The 19,503-nt window shown below is 44.4% G+C and overlaps 1 protein-coding gene across 2 annotated transcripts in view; it reads left to right on the top strand.

Annotated features, from left to right (window-relative positions):
• The window catches only part of SLC2A9 (solute carrier family 2 member 9), a 1,019,898-nt gene that overhangs the window by 6,463 nt on the left and 993,932 nt on the right, over positions 1-19,503 (top strand). Inside the window, exon 1 of one of the 2 annotated variants that reach the window (XM_044296363.1) lies at positions 6,394-6,411. The exons of the other annotated variant lie outside the window; for it this stretch is intronic. The gene's annotated coding sequence lies outside the window, so the exon portion shown is untranslated. Of the gene's footprint in view, positions 1-6,393; positions 6,412-19,503 lie in introns of those variants that run through there. 2 annotated transcript variants of the gene reach the window in all.

Genomic DNA, 19,503 nt, shown 5'->3' with positions numbered 1-19,503 from the left:
AAAATCACCAAAAATCCATAATTACTAATCAAAAGTGACAAGTGAACAGGTATGTCTAACATAATATACCAATAAAAAAGTTAAAAACCTTTGAATGAATCACTTCAGGCAGAGTAGACATGGTGGGAACTGTTGGCGTCCGGAAGAGAAGACGGCGCATGCGCCGCTCCAACCGCTATCGCGAGATTCACAGAGGTAGTACGTAATGTACAGACCACATCAAAGATGGCTACTTTTGAACATTGCTTTAGGGCGCATGCGCATGCCAATACAACCGCCCATGTAGATTTGACAGGCATTTATACAGTGCCTGAGCACCGCAGCATATAGCAGACAAAACTGATCCAATGTCCTATTCTTGTCAGTTTTGCGGAAAAGAATAGGCATGTCTACAATGGGGCACCCGTTCAGTTCCGCAAATTGCGGAAGGCAAACGGGCGGCTTCCGTTTTTTGTGGATCCACGGTTTGCGGACCACAAAAAACGGCACGGTTGTGTGCATGTAGCCTTAGTGAATGGGGGACGGATCTGTTTTCTTTTTTGTCAGGACGCACCGCATCCCAGGATGCACTCAAAAGCGTGTGTGTGTCATGGGGACGCAGCCAAACGGAATGGAATACATTCTGGTGCGCTCCGTTTCGTTCAGTTCAGTTTTGTTCCCATTGACGATAATTGGGGACAAAACTGAAGCGTTTTCCCCTGGCATTGAGATCCTATGACAGATATCAATAGCGGAAAGGAAAAAAGCTGATGTGAAAGTCGCCTCATTTATTTGGAACACTAAGGCTACTTTCACACTAGCGTTCTGAACGGATCCGCTCATATTAATGCAGACGGTGGCTCCGTTCAGAACGGATCCGTCTGCATTATAACTTAGAAAAATTTTCTAAGTGTGAAAGTAGCCTGAGCGGATCCGTTCAGACTTTACATTGAAAGTCAATGGGGGACGGATCCGCTTGAAGATTGAGCCATATGGTGTCATCTTCAAGCGGATCCGTCCCCATTGACTTACATTGTAAGTCGGAACGGAACCGCTCACCTCCGCACGGCCAGGCGGACACCCGAACGCTGCTTGCAGCGTTCAGGTGTCCGCTCACTGGGCGGAGCGGAGGCTGAGCGCTGGCAGGCGGATGCATTCTCAGTGGATCCGCCTCCACTGAGAATGCATTAGGGCCAGACGGCTGCGTTCAGGGCCACTTGTGAGCCCCTTCAAACGGAGCTCACGAGCGGACACCTGAACGCAGGTGTGAAAGTAGCCTTATTGAAACCAGACCTAAAATGAGAATACAAAATCCTACCAAGAAAAAACACGTCTCTCTCTCCAAATAAAATTCAATCTTTATTTAATAAATAGCATAAAATATACATATATGTTAATATTCAATTTTTTTGCGTAATGGAAATACGGACATACGGAAAAGGAATGCACACAGAGTAACTTCAGTTTTTTTTCCCCGCGGACCCATTGAAATGAATGTTTCCACATACGGCAGCCAAAAAAAACTGAATGGACACGGAAAGAAAATACGTTCATGTGCATGAGCCCTTACACTTTCTCTCATTCGATGATCGCCCCCTGATTTTGGCTTTAGAAACTGCATCAAGAAACCTGACCGTGTGACCAAACCCTTAGGCTATGGGATCTACTGTATTTTCCTGCGTATAAGACTACTTTTTAACACATGAAAATCTTCTCAAAAGTCGGAGGTCGTCTTATAGTCGGGTGTCATCTTATATGCCGGTATACGGCGTGCTGAAACTTACTTCCTAGCCGGACTGGAGGCTAGCTGAGCCACCGTGCGCTGCATCCCGGCCAGCCGCTCCTGAAGCAGCCCCCTCTCCCTGCTCTCAGTGGTTTTCTCATGCCGGCAGTATCACATTGCGTACTACTGCTCAGATCGTCTTGAAGACGGGGAGGGCTGGGCAGGCAGGGAGAGCTGACCCACCCAATCCAAGCAGGCTCTGTATGCAGTGTGCACAGAAAATACCGGTACATCGCTTGCTGTGATTGGCTGGTTGTTGTATACTGGGTTGGATTGGCGATTCTGAGGGAAGGCAGGGGGAAGCGGGAAGCATCTGCACTTCAGCCAATTCTAATGTTGGCGGATCTCTAATGAAGTTTGGTGTGCATCTTATCTGTGGTCAAAAAACAGAGTCTATCTGGGGAGTAGATACATGTGGCGGTGAATACAGTACAACACCAGTATCTGTACCTGTACATACAGTACAGCACCAGTATCTGTACATACAGTACAGCACCAGTATCTGTACATACAGTACAGCACCAGTATCTGTACTTGTTCATACAGTACCAGTACATACAGTACAGCACCAGTATCTGTACCTGTTCATACAGTACCAGTACATACAGTACAGCACCAGTACATACAGTACAGCACCAGTATCTGTACTTGTTCATACAGTACAGCACCAGTACCTACAGTACAGCACCAGTATCTGTACCTGTTCATACAGTACAGCACCAGTACATACAGTACAGCACCAGTATCTGTACTTGTTCATACAGTACAGCACCAGTATCTGTTCATACAGTACAGCACCAGTACATACAGTAAAGCACCAGTATCTGTACCTGTTCATACAGTACAGCACCAGTATCTGTGCCTGTTCATACAGTACAGCACCAGTACATACAGTAAAGCACCAGTATCTGTACCTGTTCATACAGTACAGCACCAGTACATACAGTACAGCACCAGTATCTGTACTTGTTCATACAGTACAGCACCAGTATCTGTACCTGTTCATACAGTACAGCACCAGTACATACAGTAAAGCACCAGTATATGTACCTGTTCATACAGTACAGCACCGGTATCTGTACCTGTTCATACAGTACAGCACCAGTACATACAGTAAAGCACCAGTATCTGTACCTGTTCATACAGTACAGCACCAGTACATACAGTACAGCACCAGTATCTGTACTTGTTCATACAGTAAAGCACCAGTATCTGTACCTGTTCATACAGTACAGCACCAGTACATACAGTACAGCACCAGTACATACAGTACAGTATACAAATGGCTAACAGTCAAGACCCCATCATGGCTCCACCAGCAAGAAGAAAGAAATATGAAGCCAGTTTCAAACTTAAAATTGTAAACTTTGCCATGGAACATAATAACTGCGCTGCGGCAAGAAAATATGGAGTAACAGAAAAGATGGTTCGGGACTGGAAAACAAATGAAAAAGAGTATGCCAAGGGGTAAGTGTGCATTAAGAAGAATCACCCCACATTGGCCAGAACTCGAAAAACATGTAGCAGACACGGTGAATGAGCATCGCCAAAACGGTTATGTAGTGACACGAAATAAAATACGTTTGCTTGCACTTCAGTGGCCAAATCTAACCCAGATCACAGCAACAGATCTAAGGCCCCTGCATCCTGGTGCACTAGATTCTTGGAAAGGCATAGTATGGTACTGAGGCAAAAGACGAAAATTGCACAACAATTACCTGCAGATCTTGATGCCAAAGTAAATAGCGTTGGAGGGGTAGTCTTATACGGCGAGTATAGCCCAAACCCTATATTTTAACTGGAAAAGTTGGGGGTCGTCTTATACACCCAGTCGTCTTATACGCCGGAAAATACGGTACATATTTTATCTGTATAATCCCTCGGCTGGTGGGGGTTCATTACTATTAACTACTGTGGCATGATGAGCGGGTCCTTGCTGATGAACATGGCGGCAAGAGACACGATTAAGAAAGAGCTCACGTTGCCAATTACAACAAGTCAAACGAGTCCGTATGTAACGATGAGCATGTGATACCTATTTCCCAGCTACTGTAGCTTCATAAAAATATCATGTGAATTGCAACGTTCTCTTCAGAGCTCCTGTTCTTGGGAAGCTGGTGAGTACAAAGAAAGAATCGTGTACAGATGTAGCAGTGCTGAATGTGTTTTTTGACTCTTTTAGGGCGCATTGTAAGGTCTGATGTTGATTTACAGTTAAGGTCTAAGTACATCTTTAAAGAGGATCTGTCGCCTCGCACGCCTGTTTTAGTAAATCATTTTAGTTCCCCTAAAAATAAGAATCTGCAGCCTCTTTTCTGTGTATTGTGCTCTTTCTTTCCTCTTATGCCTCTTTCACACGACCATTTTTTTTTTCTCCCATTTACGGGCCGTTTTTTGCATTCCGTATACGGTCCGTCCGTTCATTTCAATGGTTACGCAAAAAAATAAAACGGAATATACTCCGTATGCATTACGTTTCCGTTTTTCCGTTCCGTTCAAAGATTAAACATGTCCTATATGGACCTTATACGGAACGCAAAAATCAGAACGCAAACAGAAAAAAAAAAAAGTTCGTATGCAAGAGGCCAAAGACATACGGTCGTGTGCAAGAGGTCTTAGGCTACATGCACACTAAAGTTGTTTGTTTCCGTGTCCGTTCCGTTTTTTTTTACGGATAGGATGCGGACCCATTCATTTCAATGGGTCTGCAAAAAATTTGGACAGCACACCGTGTGCTGTCCACATCCGTAAGTCCGTTCCGTAGCCCCGCCCAAAAAATAGAACATGTCCTATTCTTGTCTGTTTTAAACATTGTTACAATGGATCCGCAAAAAAAAAAAATGGATGGCATACGAAAGGCAACTGTTTTTTTGGGGGGCGGATCTGCAATTTGCGGACCGCAAAACACATACGGTCGTGTGCATGTAGCCTTAGGAATGTAGGAATAAATTTACAACCAGGTGTTATGCCTTAGGGCTCATGCACGCAACTGTTGGATGGTTTGCGGTCTACAAAACATGGATACCGGCTATGTGCATTCCGCATTTTGCAGAATGGAACGGCCGGCCCCTAATAGAACAGTCCATAATGTGGACAATAATAGGACATGTTCTATTTTTTTTGTGAAGAGGCCATGCAGACGTACGGAAACGGAATCCACATGGAGTCATTTCCGCATTTTTTTTTCCCCCATTGAAGTGAGTGGCTCCGTATACAGGCCCAAAAAAAAAAAAAAAAAAAAAAAAGGACACGGAAAAAAAATACGTTCGAGTGCATGAGCCTTTATTCACACACTCAGTGATTTCCATCAGTGATTTTGAGCCAAAACCAGGTGCGTCTCTAAACACAGAACAGGTGCAGATCTTCCCCTTATACCCTATGTCTGTGGAGGCTCCGATCCTGGTTTTGGCTCACAATCACTGATGGAAATCACTGACGTCTGAATAAGGGCTTATGCCTGCAAAAAACACGTATCAGATGCGGACCCCTTGTCTTTAGTCTGTAAAAGATGCAGACAGCACACTGTGTGCTATCTGCAACCGGGTGTCCGTTCTGCGGCCCCCACAAAAAATAAAACAAGTCCTATTCTTGTCCGTATTACGGACAAGTATAGGTCAGTTCTATAGCGCGCTGGAGTTCTGTTCCGCAAAATGCAGAACGCACACGGCCGGTATCCATGTTTCGTGGATCCGCAATTTGCGGCCGGCAAAAAAAACGGCTACGGCTGTGTGCATGAGCCCTAAGGCATTACCATTCCCCTTGTCAAAGGGATGTGTCCCAGCGCGGTATGATGAAGTCACCACTGGGGGACGTGATACGGTGGAGGGATGCACTTCCATCCCCAACTGATAACACCCAGTTAATGTATTCATAAAGTTCTAAAAGGAATAACAGAGGAACAGTGTTTTATGAAAAAGATGGGAATAGTGATGTTATTTCTCATGCAGTGAGTAGTGTGGGTGGAGATGGACAGGTTTTAGGGGGAGGCAATGTGTTTACCTTTCTCTCTGCCCACCTCGTTGGCGTCTTGCCCAGAACAGGTGCAAGTACAAGAGCCAGGACATCTGGAGCCTGCGAATAGCTGTGTAAAGATAAAGAATAGGAAGAATAATGCGCCACTTGTGCGGTATTAGTTGTTTCAACGCGAGTTTAAAATGTAAGAATATTCTTACCAGATCGTGTTGTGAGGAGCCACAAAATCTGTAAAACCCGACCAGTAGGCGGTTGTCCGGGGCTGCGGCCGTGGTCCTCTGCGATACTTGGAACGATCAACAGGTTAGGTAGCTGGTTGTAGAAAATTGGTTCAGGATCCTTCGAGGCGCTGCCTGGCATTGAATGAGTAAAACATCAGGAACGATGCCGGTAATGAAGGCTAATCTTTTATTAGTCAACGCATTTTGAGGGTTGAATTTCCCTCTTCCTCAGGACTGTATACACTGAGAGGGGTTACAACACATTTAAAACAACAAATTTTGCGGCCCCATTGAAGTGAATGGGTCCGCATCCGAGCCGCCAAAACTGTGGCTCGGATGCGGACCAAAATAACGGCCGTGTGCATGAGGCCTTATATTGATGGTAATTTTTAATGGAGATTATATTATATTATTTAATTTTATTTTATTTATTTGTAGGTTTTATAGAAGTAGCAGGTATGTAAAGAGTATTAATTTGACTTTTTTTTATTTATGTTTATATTATCATTTTGTTTATTTCATTTAGGTCATTGGGGGCAAGGGGGTTTAGATGATAGATCCAGTAGTTTTCCCGTTTTTGTAGAAGATCGAATCTGTTGTAGGGGTTGGGTGGTATATAGTCTATTGGAGTAATTTTAATGGAGAGTAGTTCTTTTTCTGGGGTATTGGAACAATGTCTGGATAGGCTATGTTTGGCGTATTGTTTTTGTATGTTGTGTTGATTTAGGCGGCAATGTAATGCCTGAGTAGTGCGTCCTACGTATTGTAAACCACATTGACATTCAATCATGTATATGACGTATGGGGATTGGCATGTTAGGTGCTGCTTGATGTTAAAGGAGGTTTTGTTCGCATATGAGGGGAAAGAAGTTTTATTGTGTCAGATGGTTTTACAGCAGAGACAACGTGCTACATTTGTAGCTGCCTGCTTTCCTGGTGATTATTTGGGCGTGACCTTTCTGGTGGTGTCTCGGTTTGCTTGGTGCCAGTAGATTTCTGATGGTGGAGGCGCGTCTGTATGTAATTCTGCTTGGGAGGTATTTTTTCAGATATGCATCTTGTAGTAGGATGTGCCACTGTTTTTGTAAAATCTGTAGGATAACAGAGTTTGATGTACTGTATTGTGTAATGAAATGGAGGTTCATCTGGGCAGTTTGTTCCTTTTTACTGGGTTCTAGGCATTCTCTTTGTATTAGTTGTAAGCTCTTATTGTAAGCATCACATATAATGGGGTATTGTTTTCTTTAAATCTTTTTTCCAGTACTTTAGCCTGTGTGATTAAGTCAGTATCATTGGTGCAATTTTGTCAAATCCGTTTGTATTGACTGTAGGGTATGTTTTTGAGCCCTTTCTTATGGTGGAAGCTTGTATATTGGATGCAACTCTTTGTGTCTACTGCTTTAAAAAAGGTTCTTGTGATGAGCTTATTATTCTGGTTGGGAACGACAATGTCTAAAAATTCCATTGTTTCCTTGCTGAATTTTGGAGTGAAAACAATACCCCAGTCAGTGAGATTGAGGTGATTACAGAAATTACGGGCCGATTCTTCATCTCCATTCCAGATGATAAACATGTCATCTATGTACCTTCTGTAATAGACGATTTTATTTTTGTGCGTATGGTTTCCCCAGATGTATAATTCTTCGAATTTGCCCATAAAAATATTTGCGAAGGATGGCGCTACTCATGCCCCCATAGTGGTCCCAGTGCGTTGATGATAGATGTTGCTGTTGTATATGAAGTAGTTGTTTTGTAGGATGAATTGAAGTGCCTCCAGTAGGAATTCTGTGATGTTCTGAGGGATTTGTCCTTAGAAAGGGTGTTGTCACGGTCCCTCAGGTGACTGATGTCAGGAAATCAAGGAGATTGACTGACTGTGGAGGAATCTAACAGCCTCCTTGATTTCTCTTGATTCAGTGTTGATAGGGTTAATGACCACTTCCCTTTTCTCAGCTGTTGCTCAGTGGTCATCACTTCTACCCTTTATAGTCTGACCCCACCCTTCTGACTATGCGGTAGATAGATTCATTTGGGTTTGGCTGAGCTGGAGTGAGTTTGTCTCTGGTGTTCCTGCTCGTCCGTCTCTACAGAGAAATCCATATAATGGAAAATGCAATGTCAGATCACACAAGATGATAACACATATACACTTTAACATCATGTAGCAGGGGAACAGAGTTTTAGTGACATACTCTGGGATGTTACACATGGAGACTCATAAGGATCATGTGAGACAGATTTTTTCACCAGATTTAATTTCATTGTCACATACAGCCCTGGGGTTAAGAACATCAAGGCGGATGCTATGTCGCGCAGCTTTCCTGGGAGGATGATGCTAAACATCCTAGTCCTATTTTGTCTGAAGGGGTAGTCATATCTGCCCTATATCCTGATCTTGAGGCTAAGATGTTGGAGGCCCAAGAGAATGCTCCGGACTCTTGTCCTCCAGGAAAATTGTTTGTTCCTTCAGACTTACGTCATAAGGTATTTGAGGAACATCACTGTACTGTCTTGGCTGGACACCCTGGGAGTAGATTCACTGTCGATCTCCTCTCATGCAGATTTTGGTGGTCGGGGCTGTGTAAGTGTGTTGAGGACTATGTGTCAGCCTGTTGTACCTGTGTTCGTGCTGAGGTGACACATACTCAGCCTTCTGGATCTCTTCTTCCATTACCCATCCCGTCCAGACCTTGAACGCATTTGTCCATGGACTTTATCACAGATTTATTGAATTCTTCTGTAAAAAACGTGATCCTGGTGGTAGTTGATCGGTTTAGCAAAATGTCGCATTTCATAGCATTGCCTGCTCTACCTAATGCCAAGACTATCGACTGTTTGTCGATAACATTGTGAAACTACATGTCATTCCCTCTGAAGTGGTGTCTGATCGTGGGACTCAGTTTGTTTCCAGATTCTGGAAAGCGTTCTGTACTCGACTGAGGGTATAATTGTCCTTTTCTTCGGCTTTTCATACTCAGTCGAACAGACAGACGGAGCGCACCAATCAGAATCTGGAGACTTACTTGAGATGTTTTGTTTCGGAGAACCAGGAGTAATGGTCTTCATTATTGTCGTTAGCTGAGTTTGCCATTAATAACCGTAGAGAGGAGTCCACTGATAAATTGCCGTTTTTGGGGCATATGGATTCCATCCGCATTTTGGCATATTTTATGGTACTCAAACTTCCGGTATTCCTGAGGAGGAACGATCTTTCTCTTCTTTGTCTTTGATTTGGCAGAAAATTCAAAATAACCTGAAAAAGATGGGCAACAGGTATAAGCGTGTGGCTGACAGAAGTCGTATGAATGGTCCGGACCTAACAGTGGGTGATTCTGATTGGCTGTCCACAAGAAACATTAAGCTTAAGGTACCTTCTTGGAAGTTGGCCCAAGATTTATTGGTCCATATAAGATCACTGCCATTGTTAACCCTGTAGCCTTCCGTCTTGAACTTCATCAGGCTTTGAAAATTCCTAACGTATTACATAAGTCGTTGTTAAAGAACTGTGTCGAACCTATTGAGCTGTCCTCCTTGCCTCCCGCTCCTGTCATGGTGGATGGTAATTTAGAATTTCAAATCAGCAGGATTGTGGACTCCCAAGTTCTCCATAGATCCCTCGAGTATCTCGTCCACTGGAAGGGTCACGGACCAGAGAAGAGGATGTGGGTTGCAGCGGCCGATGTTAATGCAAATCGTCTGGTGAAGGCCTTTCACAGAGCCCATGGTGATAAGGTCGGTCCTGGGTGCCCAGGGGTCACCCGTAGAAGGAGAAGTATTGTCACGGTCCCTCAGGTGACTGATGTCAGGAAATCAAGGAGATTGGCTGAGCGTGGAGGAATCTAACAGCCTCCTTGATTTCTCCTCCTTGATTTCTCTTGATTCAGTGTTGATAAGGTTAATGACCACTTCCCTTTTCTCATCTGTTGCGAAGTGGTCATCACTTCTACCCTTTATAGTCTGACCCCACCCTTCTGACTATGCGGTAGATAGATTAATTTGGGTTTGGCTGAGCTGATGTGAGTTTGTCTCTGGTGTTCCTGCTCGTCCGTCTCTACAGAAGTTAAGTGTTGTGTTTGTTTGTGTTTGTTATATTCCCTGTTGTTTGTATCTGGGCCTGAGACAGAGACTTCCATTTGTCCATCTGGGTTGTCTCTGGTCCTAACATTTTCCAGGGCCTTATAGGGATATAAAGGCCTAGGTATCCTGCATATGAATATTCCTACCTTCAAGGTCTATTTATATTGATAGATAGTTAGGAGGTGACCTGTTTCTTCCCTAGTTTCCAGGCCCAGTTATTGTTCCCCTTCACTCCTGTGTTCAGTGTGGAGTTCCCCCCTCCCACACTGATCGTGACAGGTGTTCCTTACGCAGTGGATACCTAGTTCATGGCGTATGTGTCACGCCCATGTTTATGGTCGTGACTCCTTGGGAGCCGCATGCAGTTGCCCGCGGTCGGGGTGTTGTGTCAACCGCAGCTGGGGGCACTTAGTTGTTTGCCTCAAGTGCGGTTGCCGTGGACAACAGGTATGCGTGTGGTTGCCTTTGGTTATGCGTGGGTGTTTGTATGCACTTTCTATGTCTGGTGTGCACAGGGTTTATGTATGTGTGCACTGTGACACTTCCCTTCGCCTGTGGCTGCCCGTGGCAAAGTGTTGTATTGTTTACATGTGTTGGCAGTGTCTCAGCCTTCTGGCCGGCTCCCAGGACACGGTTGCCACGCATGTCGTTGTCGCCAGTAACAGCTGCAGTGTGATAGTTCTTTGTGCACTTCCCCTTTTAGTGGTTTCACTACCCTGTTTGGCGATGGAAGGGTTAACTCCCTTCCCACAGTGTGTCTGTGTGAGTGTGGCCACTTTGGGCTATAAAGCCTCTGTGGAGACCTGAAGCTGAGGGGTTCTTCAGCCATGGTTTGCTGGAGACATCCTCTTGGTTATTCACCATCTCTCCAGTGAGGGCCACCCTTGTGGTCATAACTCTTGTTTGATGTTATGAAGATGTGTCTGTGGTATGCTTGTTTATTGCACCTTATGGTCCTGGGTTCCTGAGTGATGTGTGTTGTGTGCTGTGTCTTTTGTAGTGGATAGCAGCACTTTCACATGGGTTCCAGGCTTAGCGTCTGTGGCAGGTGAGTGTTGTGTTTGTGGCATGTACCTGCCATTGCCATAAGTTGTATATGTTCCCCCTCCTTTTGCAGCTTGGCCACTTTAGACTCCGGTTTCTCCGCGTCCAGGAGGAACAGGTAGTCTACCCAGCTCCTAGCTCAGGGACCTGCGGAGGGTTAGTAGGGATCCGAGGTTCCGGAGCATGAGCCCTCCTACCATCAAGGTCGGCTCATGCAGCTAGGAGTCAGGGTCAGATTAGGGAAGCTCTAGGAGGTGACCTGCTCCCTAATTCTGTCTTCCTGGTCGAGCAGCGACTACCATCATCTAGCATCGCACAGCTGAGGGTTTTCCCCATCCTCAGCCATGACAGTATGACCACAATGGCTCCTCACGTGGTGTGACCTTCGGAAGAGGGTGCAGCATGCATCGCCATAGGTTTGTGGGGTGCATGCGTGTTCTCCGGAGGGAGAGCAGTTTGGGGATCACCGCTAACGGCGCGGTTGGTGGCTTATTCCCCGCCACCCTCCCTTCCGTGTCCGTGTTGGTGATCCCTCGTCCCTCTCTATGTTCCTATCTCTGCTCGTTTGCTGGCAGCATTCTGTTTGTGTTCCGGCTGTGTGCTGGTTAGGGGTGTCTGTTGGCAGCGACTGGAGTGGGAACGTTAGTAGAGAGTGGACGCAGCGTCAGTGCAGCCTCCCCGGGCTGTTTCTTTGCTGGTCTCTGGTTTCTGTGTGTTGCTCCAGAGGCTGGCAGTCGGATCCTGGTTCCTGTGTGTTGCTCCAGGGTCCGGCAGCAGTCCTGGGGAGACTCGCATGGACCGGCGCTGATTTCCCATTTTTTCCTTTCTCCCATCCCTTTTGAGTTCCGCTTTAGTTTCCCTTTTTTTTGGTGGGGGGTCTTTGAGGGGTGGGAGTGTCACGCCCATATTTATTGTCGTGACTCCTTGGGAGCCGCATGCAGTTGCCCGCGGTCTGGGTGTTGTGTCATCCGCAGCTGGGGGCACTTAGTTGTTTGCCTTAAGTGCGGTTGCCGCGGACAACAGGTATGCGTGTGGTTGCCTTTGGTTATGTGTGGGTGTTTGCACTTTCTATGTCTGGTGTGCACGGGGTTTATGTATGTGTGCACTGTGACACTTCCCTTTGCCTGTGGCTGCCCGTGGCAACGTGTTGTATTGTTTGCATGTGTTGGCAGTGTCTCGGCCTTCTGGCTGGCTCCCAGGACATGGTTGCCACATATGTCGTTGTCGCCGGTAACAGCTGCAGTGTGATAGTTCTTTGTGCACTTCCCCTTTTAGTGGCTTCACTACCCTGTTTGGTGATGGAAGGGTTAACTCCCTTCCCACAGTGTGTCTGTGTGGGTGTGGCCACTTTGGGCTATAAAGCCTCTGTGGAGACCTGAAGCTGAGGGGTTCTTCAGCCATGGTTTGCTGGAGACATCCTCCTGGTTATTCACCATCTCTCCAGTGAGGGCCACCCTTTTGGTCATAACTCTTGTTTGATGTTATGAAGATGTGTCTGTGGTATGCTTGTTTATTGCACCTTATGGTCCTGGGTTCCTGTGTGATGTGTGTTGTGTACTGTGTCCTTTTGTAGTGGATAGCAGCACTTTCACATGGGTTCCAGGCTTAGTGTCTGTGGCAGGTGAGTGTTGTGTTTGTGGCATGTACCTGCCATTGCCATAAGTTGTATATGTTCCCCCTCCTTTTGCAGCTTGGCCACTTTAGACTCCGGTTTCTCCGTGTCCAGGAGGAACAGGTAGTCTACCCAGCTCCTAGCTCAGGGACCTGCGGAGGGTTAGTAGGGATCCGAGGTTCCGGAGCATGAGCCCTCCTACCATCAAGGTCGGCTCATGCAGCTAGGAGTCAGGGTCAGATTAGGGAAGCTCTAGGAGGTGACCTGCTCCCTAATTCTGTCTTCCTGGTCGAGCAGTGACTACCATCATCTGGCATCGCACGGCTGAGGGTTTTCCCCATCCTCAGCCGTGACAGTATGTTGGAGTAGAGGGCAGTAACATCGAGTGTTAGGAAGCTATAATCGGGTAACCATTCAATTACTTGTAGTTCACGGAAGAGCTGGCTAGAGTCATGAATGTAGCTTGGTAACTGTTTCACGTATGGTTGTAGAAATAAATCGAGATATTGTTATAAGTTGCTTGTGGCACATTTGGTATTTGAGACTATTGGGCGTCCTGGTGGATGAGTATTTTAGGTAGGTGGTAAAAGTAAGGGGTGCAAGGTGCTCTAGGTGTCAGGAATTTATTTTATTTTTTTGTTTATGTACTGATTATCAAAGGCTTGTTTTACTAATAGGTTCAGTTTTTTTGTTACCTCCGGGAAAGGGTCCCCTGTGATTTTTTTCATAATAACAAGAGTCCCCGGGGATGTTTTCGGCTTCTTGTTCGTAATCTTGGACATCTTGTATAACAAATTCCTCCACCTTTATTAGCGGGATGTATGATGATGTCACTATGATTTTTTAAACTATTCAGGGCTGCTGTCTGTTTTGTTCAAGTTTCCTTTATAGTTTAGAGTATTCATATCACTGGTTTTTATTTTTATTTCCTGTGAGATTAGTTCAAAGAAGGTGGGAATGATATGCCCTTGACTTTGTAGGGGGAAGAAATTAGACTTAGGTCTGACACCAATGTGTTTGTATGTTGGGCTGTTGGAGTTGCTTGGGTTGTTGCTATGGGTAGAATCCTGGGGGTGTTTGGTTTGTTCGATTTCAAAATGCCTCTTGATGGTTAGATTTCTCCTGAATTTTTGTAAGTCTATATAAAGTTTTAGGGGGTTTACGCCATTGTGGGGGCAAAAGTATAGACCCTTTTGTAACAGTGTGGTTTCGGAAGCTGAGAGTTTGTGTGTAGAGAGATTAAAGATCTTAATGGTGGACAGAGTTTTTGTATCTAGGGATGGTGCGATGGTACTAGGGCTTATTGGTATTTTTCTATATTTTTTTTCTGTGTACCTCCTCTTTTTCCTTGCAGTCCGCGAACTACAAACAATTGAATGGTTACCCAATTATGGCTTCCTCACACTCGATGTAACTGCCCTCTACTCCAACATACGCCATAAACTAGGTATCCACTGCGTAAGGAACACCCTTTCTAAGGACAAATCCCTCAGAACATCACAGAATTCCTACTGGAGGCACTTCAATTCATCCTACAAAACAAATACTTCATATACAACAGCAACATCTATCATCAACGCACTGGGACCACTATGGGAACACGAGTAGCACCATCCTTCGCAAATATTTTTATTGGCGAATTCGAAGAATTATACATCTGGGGAAACCATACGCACAAAAATAAAATCGTCTATTACAGAAAGTACATAGATGACATGTTTATCATCTGGAATGGAGATGAAGAATCGGCCCGTAATTTCTGTAATCACCTCAATCTCACTGACTGGGGTATTGTTTTCACTCCAAAATTCAGCAAGGAAACAATGGAATTTTTAGACATTGTCGTTTCCAACCAGAATAATAAGCTCATCACAAGAACCTTTTTTAAAGCAGTAGACACAAACAGTTACATCCAATATACAAGCTTCCACCATAAGAAATGGCTCAAAAACATACCCTACAGTCAATACAAACGGATTCGACAAAATTGCACTAATGATACTGACTTCATCACACAAGCTAAGGTACTGGAAAAAAAGATTTAAAGAAAAACAATACCCCATTATACGTGACGCTTACCATAAGAGCTTTCAACTAACACAAAGAAAGTGCCTAGAACCCAGTAAAAAGGAACAAACTGCCCAGATGAACCTCCATTTCATTACACAATACAGTACATCAAATTCTGTTATCCTACAGATTTTACAAAAACACTGGCACATCCTACTACAAGATGCATATGTGAAAAAAAACCTCCCAAGCAGAATTACATACAGACGCGCCTCCACCATCAGAAATCTACTGACACCAAGCAAACCGAGACACCACCAGAAAGGTCACGCCCAAATAATCACCAGGAAAGCAGGCAGCTACAAATGTAGCACGTTGTCTCTGCTGTAAAACCATCTGACACAATAAAACTTCTTTCCCCTCATATGCGAACAAAACCTCCTTTAACATCAAGCAGCACCTAACATGCCAATCCCCATACGTCATATACATGATTGAATGTCAATGTGGTTTACAATACGTAGGACGCACTACTCAGGCATTACATTGCCGCCTAAATCAACACAACATACAAAAACAATACGCCAAACATAGCCTATCCAGACATTGTTCCAACACCCCAGAAAAAGAACTACACTCTATTAAAATTACTCCAATAGACTATATACCACCCAACCCCTACAACAGATTCGATCTTCTCCAGAAACAGGAAATCTACTGGATCTATCATCTAAACACCCTTGCCCCCAATGGCCTAAATGAAATAAACAAAATGATAATATAAACATAAATTAAAAAAACTTCAAATTAATACTCATTACATACCTGCTACTTCTATAAAACCTACAAATAAATAAAATAAAATAATATAATCTCCATGAAAGATTACCATCAATATAAAGGTAAAAAAAACACAAAGACCTAGAAATCACCATTAATATAGTGGAATATAGAGATACAAACTATGAATATATCTCCTCATCCTGCCCTCATGATTCTTAATCAGACAAAATAACAAAGTAAGGGTGGGTTCACACTAGCGTTAGGGATTCCGTTATGACTTTCCGTTATAACATGGTTATAACGGAAAATAACAGAATGCCCAGACAGAATGCAAAACAGAAGCCTTTAAAAGGTATTCCGTTTGCTTTCCGTCCTGATAGAAGTCTATGGGAAAGCATAACTGATCTGTCTGGGTCCCGTTATGCAAGACGGAAAAACAAAGCCGTGTCGACAGGACATTATTTTCCGTCTTGCATAGACGGATCCGCTTTGATTCCCATAGACTTCTATTAGGACGGAGAGCAAACTGAATGCCTTTTAAAGGCTTCCGTTTTGCATTCCATCATAGTAAAAGTCTGATTCTATGCAACTATTTTGGGCAGGATCCGCGTGTGCGGTCGGTCAGAAACGAGACCTCCAGGAAATTCTTTAACCCCTTCTCTGGTCTGGGTGACTTTCGGATATCTTGGTCACCCAGATCAGGGCTATCAGAGGATGTCACATTTGTGGGTATATTGTGGATTTTGGGGAACTTTTTAATGCTTTATAAAAAAATATGGGGTTTTACTGCCTGGAGATGATTGGGTTACATACAGTGTCTGAACTAATTATCTCCCAGGCAGAAGGGAGGCATTGTGTGTCCTGTATGGGAGTGTCCCAGATTGTGTGTTTATTTCCATTGGTCTGTGTGGTTGTCACCCAGTTCTCCTTCAGGTCCAGAGGGGAGGTCCCCTTGCATGGGGACTTGCATATAAGGCCAAGTGTGGCACCAATAAAGTCTGATCTTCTTACCCTCAACTTGCAGCCTTGTCTCGTGTTGTAGGGAACAGCTATATCACTACTAGCTCTTGTAAGAGCTGCACAGCTACTGGGAATCGCAACTCGGCTTGGAAGTCTCTGGAGCAACTCTACAGCGCCACTCTGACTAGGGGAGAAGGACGTCGCCAATGGTTTATACCGTTACATCTCCTATGCACAAATATGTCCCCATTACTACAAACCAACCCTGTGCTGTCGGGTTTTGCAGTCATGTGTTACTCCTCTGTGTCTGACATCTCTTATCATGAACCTACAGACAGCACACGAAGGAATAGAAATCATGAGCGCAGGCTACACACAGGGCGTGTTGGTCGTCTGTAAGGTGGAGACATATTGCTGTGCATAGGGGCTGAGTACACAGAATGGTCGGATAGTTTTATTCTAGACGATTTCTTTTCCAAAGGATTTCTGAAGAATCAGCATCTTCACACCCAACTAGTACAATGTCTAGCAATTAAAGGAACTCTCCAGATAAAACATTCACTGTGCTATGTCTAGTGCAGGGCCTGAGGAGGCGGAGCGTGACACAAAAAGTAACACGGTACCAGACTTTTTCCTTTTTCTTTTGACAAAAAGTCAAGAAACAGAAAAAAGAGTATTTTGGACCTGCACTAGATATAAGAAAGTGCCCAGAGTGTTCCTTTAAGTTGTAAACTATGGGGGAGATTTATCATGACGGGCTTTCCCGTACACCAGTCTTGATCCCCTGTGCCTCAGAGGGAGTAGGACGCCTAAGGCTACTTTCACACCAGAGTTTTTGCTGGATCCGTCATGGATCAGCAAAAACGCTTCCGTCATGATAATACAACCGTCTGCATCCGTTATGAACGGATCCAGTTGTATTATTTCTAGAAAAGCCAAGACGGATCTGTCTCTAAAACCACTGTTAGTCAATGGGGGACGGATCCATTTTCTCTTGTGTCAGGAAGCACCGCATCCCAGGACGCACTCAAAAACGCTGCTTGCAGCACTTTTGTGTGCGTCATGGGGACACGGCCAAACGGAACGGAATACATTCTGGTGCGCTCCATTTCGTTCCGTTCAGTTTTGTCTCCTTTGACAATGAATGGGGACAAAACAGAAGTGTTTTCCTCCAGCATTGAGATCCTATGACTGATATCAAAAGAGGAAAGGAAAAAAGCTGATGTGAAAGTCGCCTCATTTATTGGGAACACTTATTGAAACCAGACCTAAAATGAGAATATAAAATCCTACCAAGAAAAAACACGTCTCTCTCTCCAAATAAAACTCTATCTTTATTTAATAAATAGCATAAAATATACATAGAAGTTAAAGAGTAAAACTAAACTTTTGTATAATTGTTTGTGAACATGTCCCTAATGCCCTAATAATAGTTTTTGTATTATAGTTTATTAATGTATTTAGTATTTTTCTTCCACTTTAGCTCCCTTAAAGCCCATGTTTGATTGTGTGCTTAAAATCCACTTCCCTGTACACCCCCGACTGCTCAGCAGTGTACGGAGTACACATCTTATCAATGGGGCCGCAGCGCAGTGAGTACAGGCAGGAGCCCACATTGCTGCACCTGCCCGTGCCCCCCGGGTTTACTAACTCCTGGCATAGCACATAGGTACCCATGTACTATGCCAGGATTAGCTGAGCGGAGCAGCTCCTGCCTGTACCTGCTTCGCTAACCTAAGAGCTGATATGCAGGACTCTAAGCTTAGCCAAGCAGGCAGAAGCAGGAGCTGTTCCGCTCAGCTAATCCTGGCATAGTACATGGGTACCTATGTGCTATGCCAGGAGTTAGTAAACCTAGGGGTCCACATTGATAAAATGTCAGCGGTGTACAGAGAAGTGGATTTTAAGTGCTCAGTGAAACGTGTTCTTTAGGGAGAAAAAAGTGCATTGAAAATACAAAAAACATTAATAAAATATATTACAAAAACTATTATTGGGGCATTAGGGACAGGTTCACCAAAAATATACTAAAGTTTAGTTCCTCTTTACCATTCATCCACACTACATCAAATAGAATCAGAAAGACTGTGGGGACACCTGGTGGCCAAGCTTATAATGGCGTCAAGCACAAACCATTTATCAGCTAAGGCTTATGTCACATTGCCGGCAAGAGTCCAGCAGGCTGTTCTCTGCTCTCTAGATCTGGCATTGTCAGACAGTATTTGTCTGGCCGAATCCCTCCATATTCGCCAGGTAGTGGCTGGATCTTTGCCGGACCCCATTAGAGTCAGTGGGGGTTGTCAGGCATTCGGGTACCGTATGTGCCAGAACAGCATGATGGAATTCGTAGCCTTAGTTTGCAAATTGGTTTCCCTATATTAAAAGGGTTATAAACAGATCAAGTGTCAGCGCTATATAGTAAAAGGTAACTACCAATGACAATGTAAAGACCATCGAGTATAACAAGGTATAAAGTACCTAAACAATCAACGCAAAGTATACCTTAAACTATCAGGACACTGAAAAAGCAGACATCAATCACCAATGCAGGGGAATGCTTCGCCTGGGGATCCCTGTGAAGCCACCAACTAAGCCCCACCCTGCTCTTGTCACTTTAGAAAAGTGGGAAGAAGCTTAAAAAGTCACAAATTATGTTGAAAATATGACTTGCGCCATCATTTTAAACTTTTTTTTACGCCTCAATAATGGATTAAAACATTTAATAATTCCCCTCTATATCTTTTGTGAACACCTTTATAAAGGGGTTTCCAACTGTACACGTTATGGCATTATAAATGTTTCATTGGCCAAGAGGTTACCAACGTTTCTCATTTGCAGGGGAGAGATGGGCCACAAATGTGGAAACAGCTGAGGATCCTTACTGGTCTGTTTTCATAAATGAGAGCATCTGCCAATGTGTGGTTGATGTAATGTATGGTCTTCAGATAAAGTCAAGGGCCACATTTGAGGCTCCCACAATGCAGAGTAATCGAGACTTAGGGCTCATGCACATGGCCGTTGCCCGGCTGTGCCAGTATTGTGGCCCGCAAACAGCAGGTCTG

This window comes from Bufo gargarizans, chromosome 1 (genome assembly GCF_014858855.1).
Source record: "Bufo gargarizans isolate SCDJY-AF-19 chromosome 1, ASM1485885v1, whole genome shotgun sequence".
In the NCBI taxonomy this organism is placed as follows: domain Eukaryota; kingdom Metazoa; phylum Chordata; class Amphibia; order Anura; family Bufonidae; genus Bufo; species Bufo gargarizans.
Note: the sequence above shows the minus strand (reverse complement) of the source record. Positions and strands in the feature narration are given on the sequence as shown.